This window comes from Thermobia domestica, chromosome 14, assembly GCF_964235325.1.
Source record: "Thermobia domestica chromosome 14, izTheDome1.hap1.1, whole genome shotgun sequence".
Classification (NCBI taxonomy): Eukaryota; Metazoa; Arthropoda; class Insecta; order Zygentoma; family Lepismatidae; genus Thermobia; species Thermobia domestica.
The window spans coordinates 19,199,187-19,220,749 of record NC_137467.1 but is presented as its reverse complement, the minus strand read 5'-3'; the positions used below and the strand labels follow the sequence as shown (position 1 = coordinate 19,220,749).

Below are 21,563 nucleotides of genomic sequence, written 5' to 3'. Positions count from 1 at the left end.
AAATCTTCAACAAGAACAGATTGAAGACTTTCGCCAATATTTCTTGAATAGACAAAAGAAATCTATTTCATGTAATATGTAATGCTGGCCAAAACGCTAAACTACTCCATCTGGCCATGACCAGTCCTTCTTTCAGAAAAAAAAAAATGTCCCGGGGGGTAACAGTGCTGGTACTATTCTATTTATTGTTATAGATGTATTATTTTGGTCTCCTCCGGGGGGATTTCTCAGAGCTCCGGAGAGGGGAGACAGTGCCCCCCCCCAAAAAAAAACATGTCTGGAAGAAGCACTGATCATGACAGATTTCACCACACATTATGAGTCGAATTAACAAAAGCAAAGCAAAATAATTCCACGGAACGTTTAAGAATCATTTAGTTTAGAGGGCAGTAACACAGATAAACGACAATGAACTACCTGGCTTAAGATAACTGGACTCCTTTCTGAAACAGTAAGATTTATGATGGCCATCCAGCATAGGTGCCTGAAGAAAGTTTTCTAAGGTGGGACTCAAATCACTGGTTGCTAAAATACCAAATCCCTGGTTTGGTATTTTATTTATATCAAGAAAATCTTAAGAAATTTAATACATTTTCGTGAGTGAAAGGGGGCTCGGGCCCCACTCAGCTCTCCCCTTCGGGCACCCATGCCGGTTAAGCAAAAGGAGACGGTGATGATGAAAGATGAATGAAATGGCAGAATGAAGAAAGTGGGAGGAAACGGGAGAACCCCGAGAAAACCCACGCACACGGTTTGTCCACTATAAAGTTCACTTGGCGGGAGCAGGATTTGAACCCGGGACCCCAAACACCAGAGGTGAACACTCTATCACTGAGCTACCGCGGCCCGTCTTTTACGAAATGACTACTATTTAAATGCTTTACTCGACGCGCCCTCTGACATTTTTCTATGTCGTTTCTATTTCATCATCTTTTTATCTGCAGCGTTTTGTGCTTTATAGTCACTGAACATTTTATTTGACACTCACTACACGTTTTATCGTAATTCTGTCTTTTTTTTTTAAAAGGATGATCGTTATTATCCAAAGAACATTTTAAAAATCTCCGCGATGTCACAAAGTGTGAAAAACACTACTCTGTAGTAACAGCTTTAAAATAATAATAATAATAATAATAATAATAATAATAATAATAATAATAATAATAATAATAATAATAATAATAATAATAATAATAATAATAATAAATTAATAGATTTTGAGTTGATTTTAGTTTAGCGTCCCTTTCACTAGCGAGGCTATATGAGACGTGGACCTACTGATTAACGTGAAATCCGAACCCCGCCGGGAATCGAACCCAGGTCTCCCACGCCAAAGGCGCATATTTAAACGCTCAAAGTCTATCCTAAGATGCTTTACTTTGACTTCAAATTCATTACAATTAAGAGTGCGTCAATTGACGCCGTTTTTTTTATTTCTGCATACTATTTTATACAACAAAAATGGATGTTTTTTGAATGCTGTGGTCGAATTATAAACAAATTACTATCACAGGTGTGTTGGTATGCGCAGACCTACCATAAGTATTCTTTAATATAGTAGTTTTTAATTTTAACAGCTTGTATGATTTTTAGGAATCTTATTTTACTACTGGTATAACCATACCAGCGTATGCCGTTATGGTCTCTGCAGTGATAGTTTACCAACACAGTACGAAAAAAAATTCTTATATCTCTGCTGGCAATACTGCAAGAAACACAAGTAGTAACGCGTGGCAGCCATATTGAATGATGTTTTATGACGTCAGTAGCAGACGACGCGAAAGCGCGCGACCCAGCTGAGAGGAGCTTGCATGGACGGATACACACACTCACACACTTGCATCTCTGTATGAACATCAACTAAAAGAATGAGGCATGCGGCTTGAGCGAGTAGCATAGCAAAGGTAGCCAGCCGGTTGTGTTTCAGGAGAATCGAGGGCAGTCGACACGGCGCTATTGTTCGGGAAACAAGGAGTGGAAGTCGTGCTTTAAGTGCTGGCTGTTTATAAGTGCAAAAGTGTGGACAGGTGGCGTTGTCAATACCAAACGCGAATTTAGTTTTTTTTTTTCTTTCTTTCGTTATCGGAAGAAATAAAAAAAAAATACATAACGTACTCAGTGATAGGCTCTCACTAGGATGGAAACGTGGTAATGTGTGTGTAAGGGAATATTTGTTTTAAAAAAGCCTACAGCACATGTGAACTTCCTTCTGTATAAAAAGGTCAGTAGGTTTATTATTTATTATAAAATCATTTCGTAGTAAGCGACTGTATTACATGTGACCTTTGTTTGTCTACCAAACTGCTGAATTAGGATTCACGTTATTTTCTTAAAAATATATATATTTTTTTCGAAACCTTTATTTTTAATAGAAAGGAATATTTATTTCATATGTTTAACAAGGAGAATCGTGCAAACTCCTTGTGATCGTGTGTATCGTATGTGGGAGTGTATCTATTGAATGCTCTCGTGAAATATATAAGTGTGTGTGTGTGTGTATGGAGAATGCTAAATTCTGTGATCGACGTGTTTTCTAATAATTAAGTAGAGCTGTGGGGAAGTTTGAAAGGTACTTATCACAGCCCAGGCAGAAGGAGTCTGGAAATCTCTGTGCAGGTAAGGATTATTATTATTATTATTCCAATGATATTTTACATTTTACACCTGTAAGTTAACATACTATAACATTTATTATTATTTTAATGTACGTATGACATGCAGAGACGCCCTCATTATGGTTTTTCAAAGGGGAGGGGTTAAAAAAAACGATTCCAAGAGGAGTCAAGAGACGAATTTTAAGGGGGGGGTCAGGAGACCAACTCCAAGGGGGAAAGACCAATTGCGAGTGGATGCAAAAACTGACATAAAACCTGTCACGAATACGTACACACGTTGATGCATGTGGCGCGTGTATATAAACACATAATCAATGGCGTATTTACGATTTTGTTTCGGGGGAGAGCTAAGCCCGGAGACCCCTTAAATACGCCACTGCATATACAGGGTGTCTACTGGTCATGAAAGTCATGAAAGTCATGAAAAAGTCATATATTTTGCTTAGTGGTCATGAAAGCCATTAAAAAGTCCTTTATTTACCCAACTGGTCATGAAAATCTGAAATCCCAGAGTATATTTTTATACTTCATACTTTTATACCTCATACTGCATGCACTGAAACAGTTGTATCAGGTCAGTGATTGTGAGAATTTCCCCCACCAGTTAGTGCTGGCTAACTGGTACTTTACTGTCTTCCTACAAAAAAAAAAAAAAAAAAAAAAATAGCTGCTCCCCATTTCATCTTCTAGTCTCTGTAATATAGTAACAACTTTTTACTATCCAACTGTCTGATCTGCTATTTCTTTACTTCTAAGAAATGTAAATTGTGTATTTTTGGGCCTTTAGACTTATGCAAATAATATTATTCGTTTGAGTTTGCAGATTTTAAATTTGATGATCTATTTTTTTAAAACGAATTTCTTTTATAATTTGTTTTGTCTTTGGGCCGTTCTCTGAGTGCTTAATTTCAGACAAATTTCTGCTAGATGGATAATTATACTCAGAATTAAAACTTCAAATACAGTACAGAGTGATTCGCTGGTAAAAGCAGGCCCGTATTTAGGTAAGTGCTATTCTGTGCTCGAGCACAAGGCGGCAGAATTTTAGATTCTTTCTTTAAGATTCACAATAAGTGATATTTAAGACTAGCAACCCGCATAGTTCCGATGCATCACCGATGGTAGGGGTTTATTATTACTAATGGTAAATTTTTATCGCCATGGTCATGAAAATTTGAACAAAAAGGTCATGAAAAGTCATAAAAAAGTCATGAATTTACTTTCTGGTATTCCAGTAGACACCCTGATATAATATAAAACAATACCCATTGTATTTATGCACATAGTATCCTTATTAACTATAGTATACAGTGGCGGATCTAACCCGGGGGCGGGAGGCCTAGAGTAAGCGCCCGTTTTTTTGAGTGACAAAAATAATTTAAGCTATTATTTATATATTTTTGGAAGTTTATAATGAAATGATGATAAACTTATAATAGTCTGGGTTCTGGCTGCCCGCTCCCCTCAGTTTTTACTTTCCAGATTGCCACTGATAGTACTATAGTATTGAATGTAAATAAATTAAGTACTGTAGTACGTGAGAACAAATTAGTATGTTTTGACATGTAATTCCAAGAACTGAGCACCAGGCCTGTAGCCAGCCCAAAAATATGGGGGGGAGGCTGAAGTTAGGGGGGCCCGATCCAACCATATTATAGTTCATTTGCCAGCCTACCGTGAAAATTTTAGGGGGAGGTCCCCTAGACCCCCTGGATACGGGCCTGCTGAGCACCCTTGCAGAAATTGAGCAGGGTACGGGAAACAGCCATGATTTCACGCTATTTTTAATTTATGTGCATGGAAAATGCTTTCTGCATATTGACAGCTAACTTAACTTCATAATGAATCATTCCATCTCATGGTTTAGTAAATGAAATCTTTCAGTTTAACGTCCCACGTTTATGTCCTTTATTTTAAGGGAGATGGATGATTAAGGCAAGTGAATGATGACGGAAGAATTGGTTGAAGGTAGAAAATGGGAGTATGGGGATCGAACCACGGACCCCATACACCAGAGGTAAGCGCTCTACCACAGACACCGTGCCCCCCTCTCATGGTTTAGTATAGTGCTTCTCAACCTCACGCCTGTGATACAACACCAAGGAAGCCCAAAGAAAAATGAGCTGGAGAATTATTCAACTTGACATCTCTCCAAAAATCGAAGCCGAAACAATCCATCACTGCATAGTATTGTATATTACTAAAACAGCAACAAGATATTGGATTTAAAGTTTTATTATTTATTTATTTATTTAAGGACACTGTGTAAAAAGGCTGGATATTACAAATATAATAGTTAGGATCCTTCCTTGTTTGAGTAATGCTGACGACGAGATAGGGTTTTCGTGAAGAGATATGAAACCAGATATTGTCGCTGCGCCTCGAAGAACCGCTTTGTAACGTTTTTTCTTTTTTTTTTTTGCCGAAAATGAGTTATGACGTGCAATTAAACCTTAAAATTGTCAGGTAGCGCCCCTTATAATGTGATAAGTGAATATTCAATTTGTTTCGTCACAACAATGAAAAAATAATAGATTGAAATTAAAGCAGGCCTCAAGTTCTCGTCACGTACGTATTGATCCTCTATGTGGTTATAAAGGCGCAAAAGATAAACGGACATGTGCTACGTATACACAGAAATAGTAATGTAATATTGTTGAAGCAAGCTACAACAATGTCCAGTGCATAATATACGCAGAACCAATTTTATTGTATTTTTCAAGTGTTTCCGTGTATATTTGGCAAAAATTTAAGTTTGGAATGTTTTCTGTTTCTCCTGAAAAGTTGTGGTTTTAACCAAGGATGTTATAAATAGAGGATCTGCCCATATGTATCGTCATCCTATTAAGTCGATGAAGCCAAAAAAACAACCGAGCATCGGCACGTCTGATTGGCTACTCTCGTTTCCACCATGATTGTTGGCTCAAAACATTGCGATCCTATTGGGCGGAATGGGCAGAGTAGGGGTGGCGAAACTGTGACGTATGGCTTCAAGATTTTGTTGTAAGGGCAGATCCTCTATTTTATAAGATCCTTGGTTTTAACACATATCGTTTTTTCGAGGCGCAGCAACGATATACTGTAATGTTTTTCCCCAATAGAAGCAACCAGTGGCGTATGCGAAGGTAGTATTGTCTACGAGACACGAAATTGGTCCTTTCTTGAGACAAGATGACAGCCAAGGCGAGAAATACATTTCTAAATTCGAAACGAATGACGGGGACAAATAGTCCTGCTGCTGACGTCTCAATTCTTCCCTAATAAATCAATCAAATTCGAGACGAGACGAGACGAGAAACATGGGCGACACTATTTTATCCAAATTGTAAACCTCAAACACTCTGTTAGTGTTACATGATTCACAGTATAAAAAACTGTAAATAGATAAAATGATTGTCCGAACACAATAAAGAGCATTTATCAACGTTTAAATATACGCAACCCATTACACAATATACTAGAACAGGGTCGTGCCGTGGAAAATCAGCGCCCGGGGCGCGAGTATACGACGGCGTCCCCGTACATATATTCCAAACAATTTTCCTATTTTTTTCCTTTTTGTCCCGAATTTTTCGCCCCCCTTACCTCGGCGCCCGGAGCCGTCGCCCCCCGCCCACGGCACGGCCCTGTACTCCAATAATAAATACGGTTTAACTGTTGTGATATCACAGCGTTCGTAAACCTCTCGTTACGCGGAAGTATTCCTATAACCAGTTTAAAAAAAAATGTTCCGAGGGGAAATACTTAGTATTCCGGAGGGCACTGCTGGTGTTGTTCTATTTATTATTATATTGTAGACATATTATTTTGGTCTCATCCGGGAGGCACTCTCAGAACCCCGGGGGATCAGTGCCCCCCAAAAAAAATGTCTGGAAGAAACACTGCCTATAACTTCTAGATGAAATTAAGAACAAAATCAAGGTATACATTTTGTACGTTTGACATTTGTAAAAACAAAATCCGGACGAGACGAGAGAGCCTTTCCTATCTCGTCTAATCTCGCAGACCAGTAGTTCTCAACTGACGTGTCGCGACACACTAAGGTGTGTTGCGAAATTCTAGAATTTAAAAATCTTAAAGAATTTAATAATAATAATTAAAATCGAGACAGACTATACCAGTCAACACCTCCAGCGGTAGCAACAGTGTTGTGCTATATAGAGCAATTATAAAAATTAATTGGTTCTACTATTATAATAGATATTATTATTATTATTATTATTATTATTATTATTATTATTATTATTATTATTATTATTATTATTATTATTATTATTATTATTTATAGTGAAACTATCAAACAAGTGTCTTGCGATGTCCTCGACGTTCAGTGAAATGTGTCGTCAGTCAAAAAACGTTGAGAACCACTGTCGTACTGAAAAGGGGGATTGCCGGGTTTAAAACCCCTTGATAAAAATGAGAAAATAAACCTTTATTATACTAAAATATGTATACAAGACTTCCAGGAAGATATGAATTTGGGAGATTCATACTCCCCCGCTTAATGAAATTCTGCGTGCGCTACTAGAAACAGATATACTTTTCGAGACGAGACAGCACCTTCGCAGAACTTTCTTCAGACGAGACGGGCTAAAATTTCATCTCCTTCACAATACTACCGATGAATATGCTTACATTGGGTTGTATTTTAGTATAGCGTCCCTTTCAGCATCAGTGTTATATAAGACGTGGACTTACATATTAATGTGGTATCCAAACCACATGACGTCTTGCCGGGACTGATAAATATGCATGCAGTTGGGATTGTATATTGAATTCCTAAAAGTGCGATCAGTCACGGGTTCGATTCACGGTGCGGACACTCGGTCTAAAAAGTGTCAACTCTTCTTTTAGGCCAGCCATCCTGAATGAGGTTTTCCTGGGTTTTCCTCATTCACACCAGGCAAATGCCAGGATGGTACCTCACATTTAGGTCTCAGGCCGCTTCCTTCCTTCCCTTTCCTCGGATAGTATGATCGCCGAGGAGCTCATCCCTCATAAGCGAAGGGCTAACATGGCCATAGATGCCGAAAGCCCAGAAATCTAATTCCTAATTCTAATCCTAGTAACGGGCTAATATGGCCATAGATGCCGAAAGCCCAGAAATCTAATTCTAATCCTAGTGACGGACTAATAAGGCCATAGATGCCGAAAGTCCAGAAATCAATTCCTAATTCTAATCCAAGTGACGATCTAACATGGTCATAGATGCCGAAAGCCCAGAAATCTAATTCCTAATTCTAATCCTAGTGACGGGCTAATATGGCCATAGATGCCGAAAGCCCAGAAATCTAATTCCTAATTCTAATCCTAGTGACGGGCTAATATGGCCATAGATGCCGAAAGCCAAGAAATCTAATTCCTAACCCTAATCCAAGTGATGGGCTAATATGGCCATATATGCCGAAAGCTCAGAAATCTAATTCCTAATTCTAATCCTAGTGACGGGCTAACATGGCCATAGATGCCGAAAGCCCAGAAATCTAATTCCTAATTCTAATCCTAGTGACGGGCTAATATGGCCATAGATGCCGAAAGCCCAGAAATCTAATTCCTAATTCTAATCCTAGTGACGGGCTAATATGGCCATAGATGCCGAAAGCCCAGAAATCTAATTCCTAATTCTAATCCTAGTGACGGGCTAATATGGCCCCAGATGCCGAAAGCCCAGAAATCTAATTCCTAACCCTAATCCAAGTGATGGGCTAATATGGCCATATATGCCGAAAGCCCAGAAATCTAATTCCTAATTCTAATCCTAGTGACGGGCTAACATGGCCATAGATGCCGAAAGCCCAGAAATCTAATTCCTAATTCTAATCCTAGTGACGGACTAATAAGGCCATAGATGCCGAAAGTCCAGAAATCTAATTCCTAAGTCTAATCCAAGTGACGATCTAACATGGTCATAGATGCCGAAAGCCCAGAAATCTAATTCCTAATTCTAATCCTAGTGACGGGCTAATATGGCCATAGATGCCGAAAGCCCAGAAATCTAATTCCTAATTCTAATCCTAGTGACGGGCTAATATGGCCATAGATGCCGAAAGCCCAGAAATCTAATTCCTAACCCTAATCCAAGTGATGGGCTAATACGGCCATATATGCCGAAAGCCCAGAAATCTAATTCCTAATTCTAATCCTAGTGACGGGCTAATATGGCCATAGATGCCGAAAGCCCAGAAATCTAATTCCTAATTCTAATCCTAGTGACGGGCTAATATGGCCATAGATGCCGAAAGCCCAGAAATCTAATTCCTAATTCTAATCCTAGTGACGGGCTAATATGGCCATAGATGCCGAAAGCCAAGAAATCTAATTCCTAACCCTAATCCAAGTGATGGGCTAATATGGCCATATATGCCGAAAGCTCAGAAATCTAATTCCTAATTCTAATCCTAGTGACGGGCTAACATGGCCATAGATGCCGAAAGCCCAGAAATCTAATTCCTAATTCTAATCCTAGTGACGGGCTAATATGGCCATAGATGCCGAAAGCCCAGAAATCTAATTCTAATCCTAGTGACGGGCTAATATGGCCATAGATGCCGAAAGCCCAGAAATCTAATTCCTAATTCTAATCCTAGTGACGGGCTAATATGGCCCCAGATGCCGAAAGCCCAGAAATCTAATTCCTAACCCTAATCCAAGTGATGGGCTAATATGGCCATATATGCCGAAAGCCCAGAAATCTAATTCCTAATTCTAATCCTAGTGACGGGCTAACATGGCCATAGATGCCGAAAGCCCAGAAATCTAATTCCTAATTCTAATCCTAGTGACGGACTAATAAGGCCATAGATGCCGAAAGTCCAGAAATCTAATTCCTAAGTCTAATCCAAGTGACGATCTAACATGGTCATAGATGCCGAAAGCCCAGAAATCTAATTCCTAATTCTAATCCTAGTGACGGGCTAATATGGCCATAGATGCCGAAAGCCCAGAAATCTAATTCCTAATTCTAATCCTAGTGACGGGCTAATATGGCCATAGATGCCGAAAGCCCAGAAATCTAATTCCTAACCCTAATCCAAGTGATGGGGTAATACGGCCATATATGCCGAAAGCCCAGAAATCTAATTCCTAATTCTAATCCTAGTGACGGGCTAACATGGCCATAGATGCCGAAAGCCCAGAAATCTAATTCCTAATTCTAATCCTAGTGACGGGCTAATATGGCCATAGATGCCGAAAGCCCAGAAATCTAATTCCTAATTCTAATCCTAGTGACGGGCTAATATGGCCATAGATGCCGAAAGCCCAGAAATCTAATTCCTAATTCTAATCCTAGTGACGGGCTAACATGGCCATAGATGCCGAAAGCCCAGAAATCTAATTCCTAATTCTAATCCTAGTGACGGGCTAATATGGCCATAGATGCCGAAAGCCCAGAAATCTAATTCCTAATTCTAATCCTAGTGACGGGCTAATATGGCCATAGATGCCGAAAGCCCAGAAATCTAATTCCTAATTCTAATCCTAGTGACGGGCTAATATGGCCCCAGATGCCGAAAGCCCAGAAATCTAATTCCTAACCCTAATCCAAGTGATGGGCTAATATGGCCATATATGCCGAAAGCCCAGAAATCTAATTCCTAATTCTAATCCTAGTGACGGGCTAACATGGCCATAGATGCCGAAAGCCCAGAAATCTAATTCCTAATTCTAATCCTAGTGACGGACTAATAAGGCCATAGATGCCGAAAGTCCAGAAATCTAATTCCTAAGTCTAATCCAAGTGACGATCTAACATGGTCATAGATGCCGAAAGCCCAGAAATCTAATTCCTAATTCTAATCCTAGTGACGGGCTAATATGGCCATAGATGCCGAAAGCCCAGAAATCTAATTCCTAATTCTAATCCTAGTGACGGGCTAATATGGCCATAGATGCCGAAAGCCCAGAAATCTAATTCCTAACCCTAATCCAAGTGATGGGCTAATACGGCCATATATGCCGAAAGCCCAGAAATCTAATTCCTAATTCTAATCCTAGTGACGGGCTAACATGGCCATAGATGCCGAAAGCCCAGAAATCTAATTCCTAATTCTAATCCTAGTGACGGGCTAATATGGCCATAGATGCCGAAAGCCCAGAAATCTAATTCCTAATTCTAATCCTAGTGACGGGCTAATATGGCCATAGATGCCGAAAGCCCAGAAATCTAATTCCTAATTCTAATCCTAGTGACGGGCTAATATGGCCATAGATGCCGAAAGCCAAGAAATCTAATTCCTAACCCTAATCCAAGTGATGGGCTAATATGGCCATATATGCCGAAAGCTCAGAAATCTAATTCCTAATTCTAATCCTAGTGACGGGCTAACATGGCCATAGATGCCGAAAGCCCAGAAATCTAATTCCTAATTCTAATCCTAGTGACGGGCTAATATGGCCATAGATGCCGAAAGCCCAGAAATCTAATTCTAATCCTAGTGACGGGCTAATATGGCCATAGATGCCGAAAGCCCAGAAATCTAATTCCTAATTCTAATCCTAGTGACGGGCTAATATGGCCCCAGATGCCGAAAGCCCAGAAATCTAATTCCTAACCCTAATCCAAGTGATGGGCTAATATGGCCATATATGCCGAAAGCCCAGAAATCTAATTCCTAATTCTAATCCTAGTGACGGGCTAACATGGCCATAGATGCCGAAAGCCCAGAAATCTAATTCCTAATTCTAATCCTAGTGACGGACTAATAAGGCCATAGATGCCGAAAGTCCAGAAATCTAATTCCTAAGTCTAATCCAAGTGACGATCTAACATGGTCATAGATGCCGAAAGCCCAGAAATCTAATTCCTAATTCTAATCCTAGTGACGGGCTAATATGGCCATAGATGCCGAAAGCCCAGAAATCTAATTCCTAATTCTAATCCTAGTGACGGGCTAATATGGCCATAGATGCCGAAAGCCCAGAAATCTAATTCCTAACCCTAATCCAAGTGATGGGGTAATACGGCCATATATGCCGAAAGCCCAGAAATCTAATTCCTAATTCTAATCCTAGTGACGGGCTAACATGGCCATAGATGCCGAAAGCCCAGAAATCTAATTCCTAATTCTAATCCTAGTGACGGGCTAATATGGCCATAGATGCCGAAAGCCCAGAAATCTAATTCCTAATTCTAATCCTAGTGACGGGCTAATATGGCCATAGATGCCGAAAGCCCAGAAATCTAATTCCTAATTCTAATCCTAGTGACGGGCTAATATGGCCATAGATGCCGAAAGCCCAGAAATCTAATTCCTAATTCTAATCCTAGTGACGATCTAATATGGCCATAGATGCCGAAAGCCCAGAAATCTAATTCCTAACCCTAATCCAAGTGATGGGCTAATATGGCCATATATGCCGAAAGCCCAGAAATCTAATTCCTAATTCTAATCCTAGTGACGGGCTAACATGGCCATAGATGCCGAAAGCCCAGAAATCTAATTCCTAATTCTAATCCTAGTGACGGGCTAATATGGCCATAGATGCCGAAAGCCCAGAAATCTAATTCTAATCCTAGTGACGGACTAATAAGGCCATAGATGCCGAAAGCCCAGAAATCTAATTCCTAACTATAATCCAAGTGAACTTTGTGGTGGACAAACACCGTATGCGTGGGTTTTCTCGGGGTTCTCCCGTTTCCTCCCACTTTTTTCATTCCACCATTTCATTCATTACTCATCATCACCGTCTCCTTTAGCCTAGCCGGCATAACCGCGGGACGTAAAACTCAAAGATTTCATTTCATTTCATTTCTAATCCAAGTGACGATCTAACATGGTCATAGATGCCGAAAGCCCAGAAATCTAATTCCTAATTCTAATCCTAGTGACGGGCTAATATGGCCATAGATGCCGAAAGCCCAGAAATCTAATTCTAATCCTAGTGACGGACTAATAAGGCCATAGATGCCGAAAGTCCAGAAATCTAATTCCTAATTCTAATCCAAGTGACGGTCTAACATGACCATAGATGCCGAAAGCACAGAAATCTAATTCCTAATTCTAATCCTAGTGACGGGCTAATATGGCCATAGATGCCGAAAGCCCAGAAATCTAATTCCTAATTCTAATCCTAGTGACGGGCTAATATGGCCATAGATGCCGAAAGCCCAGAAATCTAATTCCTAACCCTAATCCAAGTGATGGGCTAATATGACCATATATGCCGAAAGCCCAGAAATCTAATTCCTAATTCTAATCCAAGTGACGGTCTAACATGACCATAGATGCCGAAAGCACAGAAATCTAATTCCTAATTCTAATCCTAGTGACGGGCTAATATGGCCATAGATGCCGAAAGCCCAGAAATATAATTCCTAATCCTAATCCAAGTGACGTGCTAATATGACCATAGATGCTGAAAGCCCAGAAATCTAATTCCTAATTCTAATCCAAGTGACGGTCTAACATGGCCATAGATGCTGAAAGCCCAGAAATCTAATTCCTAATTCTAATCCAAGTGACGGTCTAACATGGCCATAGATGCTGAAAGCCCAGAAATCTAATTCCTAATTCTAATCCTAGTGACGGGCTAATATAGCCATAGATGCCGAAAGCTCAGAAATCTAATTTCTAATCCTAATCCAAGTGACGGGCTAATATGACCATAGATGCCGAAAGCACAGAAATCTAATTCCTAATTCTAATCCAAGTGACGGGCTATCGTGGACATAGATGCCGAAAGCCCAGAAATCTAACTCCTAATTCTAATCCTAGTGACGGTCTGATATGGCTATAGATGCCGAAAGCCCAGAAATCTAATTCCTAAATCCTAATGCTGAATTCCTAAATATTTCTTTTATGTTTATTGTCAGACTAGCTGAATATATCCATTCTTCGCATGGGGACTGTATTTGGAAATCAACACCTGTGGGAGTATCACTATTCATTTCAGCGACTGCGAAAACTACGGATTTGACACTAATATCCGTCATTTTGGGCTATTTTTTCATGTCTCGGTATCCCTTTCCCCGCGCTGACCCTCGGCCCGCATACAATGGTAGCTGAATTTGCAAGTCATTGCTAATGGAAGTATCACTATTGATCTCAGCGATTAGGAATTAGATTCCTGGGCTTTCGGCATCTATGGCCATGTTAGCCCGTCACTAGGATTGGGATTAGGAATTAGATTTCTGGGCTTTCGGCATCTATGGCCATGTTAGCCCGTCACTATGATTGGGATTAGGAATTAGATTTCTGGCCTTTCAGCATCTATGGCCATGTTAGCCCGTCACTAGGATTGGGATTAGGAATTAGATTCCTGGGCTTTCGGCATCTATGGTCATGTTAGCCGTCACTAGGATTAGGAATTAGATTTCTGGGCTTTCGGCATCTATGGCCATGTTAGCCCGTCACGTACATGAAGGATAATGTCTTTCAGCGATCACACTATGCAAGCAAAAGGGACGGAAGTTTTAGGTCCTACGATTATGACGGCTAGCCTAAAGGAGACGGTGATGAGAAGTGAAGGAAATGATGGAATGAAGAAAGTGGGAGGAAACGGGAGAACGCCGAGGAAACCCACGCACACGGTGTTTGCCCACCACAAAGCTCACTTGGCGCGATCTGGGATCGAACCAGGAACCCCATGCACCAGAGTTGAAGGCTCTACCACTGAAGCACCACGGCCCGCAAAGGGAAGGAAGAAAGCGGCCTGGGGCTTGTATGTTAGATACCATCCCGGCATTTGTCTGGTGTGAATGACGAAAACCACATTCAGGATGGCTGACCTGAAAAATGTGTTTACACTTTTTCGACCGAATATTCCCAGCGGGGAATCGAACCCGAAACCGCTCGCACCAAAGACAAGAGGGTTAGCAACTACGCTACGCAGAGCCACTTTACAAGGTTGAAGTGGAAAAAATGAAATGAAATGAAATCTTTGAGTTTTACGTCCCACGCTTATGCCGGTTAGGCTAAAGGAGAGGGTGATGATGAGTGAGGAATGAAATGATGGAATGAAGAAAGTGGGAGGAAACGGGAGAACCCCGAGAAAACCCACGCACACGGTGTTTGTCCACCACAAAGTTCACTTGGTGAGCTGGGATCGAATCCGGGACCCCAAGCACTAGAGGTGAACGCTCTACCACTGAGCCACCGCGGCCCCAAGGTTGAAGTGGAAGATTAATATTATACGAAAAATAAATAAATAAAATAAATAAATAAAAAAATCTAAAACGAAGGTTGGGCAAATTATAAGATGCTTTTTTCACAATAAAAACTTCTGTAGCTTTAACATAAATGACACACTTGTGCAGAATCAAAACAATAGTTAACACATTTAAATGCGAGTGCATAATTTAAATTAGATATAATACTTTTACTGCCATAGCCATCTTCCAAAGAACAAGAAAGTGGAGTACGAGCTACCCATGTGTTCTTCTCTGTGTAAATATTAGTTACATTCTGGTTTAGATTGGTCTTCAAAGTTTGGTACTCTTGCCTACTGTACGAAATAATATATAGGAGTAAAATGCGTCATTTGACACATTACCAGTTCTTATGTAATGCTTTGATTCCAAGGATGTTATAAAATAGAGGATCTGCCCAACAAGACCTCCCTAGACAGTATTATTTTGCGTGAGATCCCGTTATCACGACTCATTTATCTGCTTTCGATTTCCAGCCATTTAGAAAATCGGCATTTATTTTCGCGTTTCTAAATAACTGCAAACGGAAAGCTACTAGGTGACTCGTGATAACGGTAATTCATGCAAAATAACATCGTGTAGGGAGGTCTTGATCCACTTTTCGATTATCTTTTATCTATTTGAAGATATCACATAATTACTGTAAAATTAGCGGTATTTTAATTTTGCAGTGATAGAGACTCTTAATACGAGAAAAGATATGTAGAAGTGGGTACTATTTGGAAAACGTGGAAGGTTTCCATGCTTCAGTTGCATGGTAGTCGTATAGAATGGCGAGTCGATGCATTGAGTGTGATATTTCCGCATGGAGCTTTACAGAATTCTATCAGAATAATGAAGAGAATGTAGATCCTATTAAATTTTTACGAGGACCACGGATTTCTGAATTAAAGTGAGAATTGAAGCTTCTATGAGAACCGGTTCAAGTCACTGTTCTAATCTAACTATAGTCTTACTGGATAACCTAACCTGACATAAACTAACCTAACCTAACTTAGCCTAACCTAACAATTTTTAATGTTTTAAATGCTTTTTTGTAGGCTTGAAACTGGAGGGGCACTTCTAAACTTAAACCCGTGTATCTTAGTATAAGAACACTTGTAAATATAAAACACAAGATAATCATGGTAATTGGCGTTTCAGTTGCATAAGAACTTTATTTTTTATGTTCAGTTTATATTTCAGATACGAATAACAATAACGTAACTTCACAATTTCTTAAATCAAGTTAAGAACAATGTGAGAATTGTTGATCCCAAGTAAATCTTGTATAATTACTTGGTAATTAAAAAACTTATTACTGTCCAATATACACAGATTTATTTGTTTTGTTTAAAAATCTTCAAATTCTTTGGCATATTTATCTTTAGAAGTTTTCTTAAGAGCTGTTTCCTCATATTTTTCGAAATTACTATGATCACCAGCACCTTTAACTTTCGGTACAAACGGCGCTGGAACTTCTTCTTTGAGAAGACCAATCCAATTTTGATCGGCAAACCATCTGTGGCGTTTGATGTCGTCAATCCCACCTTTTAGAATTCCAAATCGCTTGGACAAATCTGCAGTTAAAATATTCTTCAGGAGATCCTTGAGTTCTGAACTAAAATGTTGAGGATACTGCACGTGGCAAGCTACAATTTTTTCATAGATTTTCATCGGTTCCGATGCGCGAAAGGGCGGAAAGCCAGCAGCCATTTCGTAGATTAAAACACCAAAAGTCCACCAATCTACTGATTTGCCGTATCCTTTACTCAGTATTATTTCTGGTGCTAGATATTCTGGTGTTCCACATAAAGTCCATGTTCGACCTTTCACGACTTTACAAAATCCAAGATCGGTCACTTTCAAATAACCATTGTTACAAATTAAAATATTTTCAGGTTTCAGATCTCTGTAGATGATATCCAAGTAATGCAAATATTCGAAGCAAAGCACCACCTGTGCTGCGTAAAATTTTGCATGGTTTTCGTTAAATTTACCAAATTTTCTCAAATGTGTAAACATTTCTCCACCATTAATAAAAGGCAGTCCAAGGTAAAGATAATCATTATCTTTGAAAGAAAACTTAAGATGTATTACAAATGGGAATCTAACAGCTTGTAATATCTTTTTCTCCGTTATCGTGTGCTCTGCCTGTTTTAGTTTTATTATTTTCTGTTTATCTAACAGTTTCACAGCATAGAAATGTCCTGTTGGTTTATGCGTTGCGAGCATCACACGTCCAAATGATCCTGTCCCCAATGTTCTGATGCATGTAAAATCAGAAATTTTCATGTCTGGCTGAGATTTTAGCTTATACTTTTCCTCAAAGTCTTCCTTAGCTTTCTTAAAATATTTAGGGAGTTCTGAAGCATCATTAATAGTTTTAAAGAACTCTTCACTCGCTGTTTTAGGTGGTTCTTTCATCTCTTTAGCAGAATCTTTCCTAGATGGTGACATTGTAATGTTCTTCAGGAAGCCACTTCTTCACACTCAAATCCACTAAAATTTCTGAAAACTATATTTACTACACATAAAGCACTCGCGACGTTACATATTTAATAACGTCCATGTTTGAAATTTACCGAGGTTTGAGATTAAATATTTGTTTCTTCTTCTTCTGTTTTGTTTGGGAGTTAATCTTGACTTGGCACTTATCACCTTGATGTGAACGCCTAATATTCTTCGGAGAGAAATGTAGCAGAAATAAGTCGTAAAGTTTAGACAGGAACAATTTTGATATTGATATTTTTTTTTCTTTAAATCGGTACAGGGTGAGAATATGAGGTCAAATTTATACAACAGAAACTCATATTCCTTGATGGAAATTTAACCTGATGTTTCTTTGCTACATGTACGCATACTCTATTCGGCACAGGCAAAGGAGAAGGACACCAACAGAATAATAAAGTTATCTCACTTATATATTATCTTCAGATACCTTCTAAACTCTTATTTTCTTGGCGCCTACCCATCGTATGTACACATTTATATTATTTGTGCAAATTTGTATGTCTTAAATAATGTGCCTGCATTTTTAATGAAATAAAAACAAGTGAGAATCACATGCAATAGCCCGTGACAATTACAAGCTAGTTTTGCGTTTGTTGCAGTTCGGGGCAGTATAAAGTTAGAGAACCCACGTGCTAATGCATCAGTAAGAGCAGGAGCGTTAGTGGCGGTGGGTATACGCGTAAAGGAAGATTAGTACAAGAATTACAAAACAATTTGTGCTAGGTTGTCGCTACAAGCTAGCTTTTCAATACAAATGCTTTCTATTGAATGCATTTTATTCAACCCAGTTCGTGTCAGCTATAGATCTCTCACATCTAGCCTTGGTTGGATTCCAGGGAAAGTATGTTTGTTATGCACAACATTTTGTGGATTTTGTAGGGGACCTTCCGTTTCCTCCCACATTACCATTCCACCAATTAGTTCATAGTCATTCACTTGCATTAATCGTCTCTGTCCTTCAGCATAAAGAATAAAACTAGAAATTTAATTTCTAAACACGGGCGGAGATTTTTACTTATGCTGAAAATGGTAGACTAAATAGACTGAATCCATTTGCTTTGCTGTCTCTTTATCTCCGTATGTGCGAGATTGGATTGTAGCTTCTGAAACAAATAGGGAAATTGTCATCTGGTGATTTTAGATTAGGCACGCACACAAGCGTCGCTGCTATATTCAATTGCCAGATAAAATACCTGTTCTAGATAGCAAGAAAGTTTGCGTCTAATCAAGACATTACATGGCTTCGGACGAGAAATTTGCTGTAATGAGACTGACAACTAGGTATCTATGCCCTAGGGTGCATCAAGTCTCTGATTCGATCTCAGTTCGTGCTAATTGGGCTTTGCGGTGGGCAGACACCGTGTGCGTGGGTTTTCTCGGGATTCTTCTGTTCTCTCTCTCTTTCTTCATTTCCCCATTTCATTCATTATTATAATCACCATGTCCCTTAGCGTCGGAGTGTAATTATGGGCGGATCTAGAAGGTAAAATATTGGGGAGAGGTGGCAGTCAGAAGCCAGATTATGATATGTATATCATAAAGTTACTATAAACTTTCAAATATATATAAATAATAGCTTATTATTATTGTCGCTCAAAAAACTGGGAGGCTTAGGCCCCAGGCCGTGGGCTAGATCCGCCAGTGATCATGGGACATTTCAATTAAAAAAAAAACTGATAACATTGAGTGTTGTAGAAACGAATCTAGATTTCTTTGTAAGGAATGACAGATTAGAATATTGTAAAATTTCTGCGCTATCTGAGGACGCAATTTCTGATCTGATTTTATAAATAGAGTACACATAGATTACAGGATATTATAGAAAATAAAATGTTTGATCCGTATTTGAAGCTATTGTTAATTTCTTCAGTTGCAACATAGATTTATTTTTAACCGAATGATGGAAATGATATTTCTTAAAATATTAAGATGCGTTAAAAATGTACTGCTGTGGTTGTTGCTAGAGCAGCACTTAACGGAATCTTTGAGTACTGTCTACTGTAAAACAGTTTCTTCCTATACTCGGAAGAATTTAGATAAACTAACGTTAAGAGTGTTATCTCGTATTGTTTCTGTTCAGTTGTTATTGCTCTCATATCTTCTTGACCGTTACCCGAAAAGCTAGTATGTACTTTCACCCAGTCACCAAGTTCGAAGTTGCTCGTATCTCTTTGCCAAGAACAGTATTTTCATTATTTGCTTTTATGCAGTTACAATCAACAGTTCCAGCTCTAACGTATGCGCAGGAGTCTTGATTAACTTTTTTCTAGTTTATTGTCCTAATTTTGTTGATTTGTTTGACAAATTAAAAAAAAAAACTTAGTTTTACGTTCCACACTTATACCTGAAGGTTAAAGGAGACGGATAATTTATGAAAGTGAATGTTTATGAAAATACTGGTGGAATGAGAATGTGAAAGAAAATAGGAGGAGAACTCCGAGAAAACCCACAAATACCACATTGTCTGTCACAATCTCCCATGGCCTGAAATCGAACAAGGAACCCCTCGTGTTAGAGGTGAACATTCTACTGCTGATCCCCCCCCCCGAACAAGCTTAGAGTATCTGTTTGGAGTGGAAAAAGGTATGAACAAAACCTAGCGTTTCCAAAGCATACTCATATACAAACCCAAGTAAGTTGTAATTCGAATCTAACTTTAAACAATAGGAATCTCATTCTATAACGGATTGCGTCAACACATCGCAAAATAAATAAATAATAATAATAAAAAAAAAAGAGCTTTCGATTGCGATAGATATTCAATATCAGATACTTATGTTGCAATAAAAGTCAGTGACACAAAGTTTGCATTTCAGAATAATTTATTTGCGCTTTTTTTTTCTTAGAGTCTCATTAGCAAAAGTTACTATCACATATTTTAAGTAGCGTCGTGCTTCTCAAATTTTGTTAAAACTGTTACAGAATAAAGCCCTAAATACCATATTATATAGCTTTGGTGGTGCTAAAATGATACCAACTTCAATCAATCAATCTATTGTAAAAAAAAGAGGAGAATATGTGTATATTTGATTTATTATTGAAAGAAGGCGCAAATTACAGCCTGAATCCCTGATCCCATAAAAACAAATTAAGAATCCTGTCTACATAAGTATGTCTTTGTCACCTAAATGTGCCTTTGATTCATGCGAAACAGTGGCGTACCCATATTTTCGTTAAGGGTAGGAGGTTGAAGCACCCTGTTTCATTTCCTTTTAGGACAGGCGTGATTTTTGTATATATATGGGAGTACGAAAAAGAAGAACACAACTGATCCATAATTTAAAAATTAGAAGAAAATATTTGGAGTTGAGGAAGCTGAAGATCCAGAAAGCAAAGAAACCTTTCCAAGCCCAAACCTAAAAATTATATATATATATATATCTATATCTATATCTATATCTATATCTATCTATCTATCTATCTATCTATCTATCTATCTATCTATCTATCTATCTATATATATATATATATATATATATATATATATATATATATATATATATATATATATATATATATATATATAATCATAGGTATTCTGTCATTATTGGTAGGTCACTTGCTGCAACTGAAAAGCTTAAATGCACCACGGTCTTCCGCTAACCTCTTTGTCTTCACAAACGATTTTTCTTTTTTGATATCGTCCATTAATTGTAGTCTTCTTCGCCCCTTCCCTCTCTTTTCTGTCACCATACCCCTCTAACACGTCCCTCATAATAGAGTTCCTTCTTAGACAATGCCCCAACAAGTTTCTCTTCCTCATCTTAATAATATCTGAACTTGTTCTTTTCTCCCCTAATATTTCTAACACCCTCTCATTCATTTTCCGCTCGACCCAGCTAATTCTCTCCTGTCTTTTCCACACCCACATTTCGAAGACATCCAGTCGTTTTTTTATTATTATTTTTGCCTAATGTCCATTATCCAGTCATATAGTACATGTTTTTTTTTCTCATAATATCTTATTGAAGGGGGGTTTAATACCGAATAATACCCCTTGCGTGCGCCACTAATACGAAATGTAGTATTTTCAACCTTCAGATACTTATAATACTAAGGCACAAGCTCGCAATTAAAAATGAAGTAACAAACTTAATGAAATACTAACTCTGCTCAATTACAAGTATAATACACATAGATGTATAATCACACAAGTAGCATAATTAGATAATGTCCTTGCGGTTGTTAGACATTTGCAAATTTCTATACCAAAGATAATGAATAGGTTTGCAGAACTAATATGTTTCCTTCCGATTGCGAAATATTTATTTAAATATAATCATTAGAACAACAAGCAAGTACGACGA

At 38.6% G+C, this 21,563-nt stretch overlaps 1 protein-coding gene and 1 pseudogene across 4 annotated transcripts in view; one reads left to right on the top strand and one right to left on the bottom strand.

Moving 5' to 3' along the window:
* The first annotated feature begins 1,821 nt into the window (after positions 1-1,821).
* Positions 1,822-21,563, top strand: part of ZnT77C (Zinc transporter 77C) — a 389,840-nt gene continuing 370,098 nt past the window's right edge. For 2 of the 4 annotated variants that reach the window (XM_081737767.1, XM_081737765.1), the window contains exon 1: positions 1,822-2,221. The gene's annotated coding sequence lies outside the window, so the exon portion shown is untranslated. Of the gene's footprint in view, positions 2,617-21,563 lie in introns of all 4 variants that reach the window. The other 2 variants (XM_081737766.1, XM_081737764.1) reach the window with 1 other exon arrangement.
* On the bottom strand, positions 15,890-17,346 carry LOC145669559 (cAMP-dependent protein kinase catalytic subunit 1 pseudogene; annotated as a pseudogene).